The sequence below is a fragment of the Rattus norvegicus genome, chromosome X, assembly GCF_021556685.1.
Source record: "Rattus norvegicus strain SHRSP/BbbUtx chromosome X, alternate assembly SHRSP_T2T, whole genome shotgun sequence".
NCBI lineage: Eukaryota > Metazoa > Chordata > Mammalia > Rodentia > Muridae > Rattus > Rattus norvegicus.
This window is the reverse complement of record NC_141554.1, coordinates 137,781,029-137,782,387: the sequence shown is the minus strand read 5'-3', so window position 1 is coordinate 137,782,387 and position 1,359 is coordinate 137,781,029.

Sequence of the window (1,359 nt, the reverse complement as noted above, 5' to 3'; positions counted from 1 at the left end):
CAAGATCCTTTTCATATTTATCCAAACTGGTCATTACCCTTCTCCTTCCTAACATGAGCAAATATAGCACAAACAAGGCTAGTGTTGCCACTGAAGTGCTGATACCCTGGCTGGCATTATGCTGCAGATAATGGCAAAAATCCAAAAGATCAAAGTTAATTCTCTTTTTTTTCTGGCCCAGCTTTTCCATAAAGGTGGAGACTTCAACAAACATTCGAAGAGTCAAACAGATTAGCAGCAAGATGTTTGGAAAGACCGGGTGAACACTGAAGAAACAATGGAGATTAATCCTGTTGTCCCCTTATCCAGCAATGGGCGCTACCATGGAATAATGTCCTCTCCTTTGTCACCCTAACACTGATGAGTCATTTAGCTCTTTATTTCTAATTTCAATAAATTAAAAGAAGGACTCAGGCTTTCTAATACAGAAAATTATATTTATCCAGTCACTTAATGAAAAATGCATCATTGAAGCTTTGCAGTACCTAAGCACTCTGAGCACTGTAGATTAATTTTATTAAGTTGTTTTGCCTTCAGGATACCAGGCATCTACTCTCCATTTTATTAGATGAGACCCCATCAGGCGTGCATGTTAATTTTGTACTGAATCTGAAATTTTCAGATGCAAATCACCTCTCCTATTTCTTTAATGAAGCCTCTCTGATTCTATAAAGCACTCTGTGCTCTGTCTTCACCCAACCCCCCCTGACTAGTAGCACCTTCAATATGATCTTATTCCAGAAAAGAAAAGAACATTCTTTGCCTCCTTATTCTGAAGTCCTGGCTGGTCTTCATTATAAGATTTTGGATCTGTAGAAAGAACCGAAAATGGATGCCTATAATTTTAATTTTTAAAAATTCCTTATAAATAGAAGCTCCAACAATAGGCTGCTTTTTACAAATAATTTATTTTGTGAGATTACAATAAAATCACATCATCCTTCTCGTTTGTTTTTCCCTTCAAACCTTCTCATATCTCCCCTATACCCCTCCCTGCTCTCTTTCAAATTCATTGCCCCTTTTACACAATTAATTGTTTATATATATGTGTGTGTGTGTGTGTGTGTGTGTGTGTGTGTGTGTATTTGTAGGTATGTCTATATCCATAAATGCATAAATATAACCTGCAGTCGGTATAATGTTACCTGTATGTATGTGTTCAGTGCTCAGCATTTAGTACTGGAATCTGATTAGTTTGTTCTTCCCTGGAGAAGACCACATCGCCCACTCTCAGCATTCCTTAGCTACCTATGGTGCCTTGTGTGGAGTTAAGGTCTCTTGGGCTTTCTCTTGTCCAGGTTAGCAAGCCTGTGGGTGTTTCTGGTTCAGCTCAGGTTTAGGCAGTTGTTTCGGTAAGAC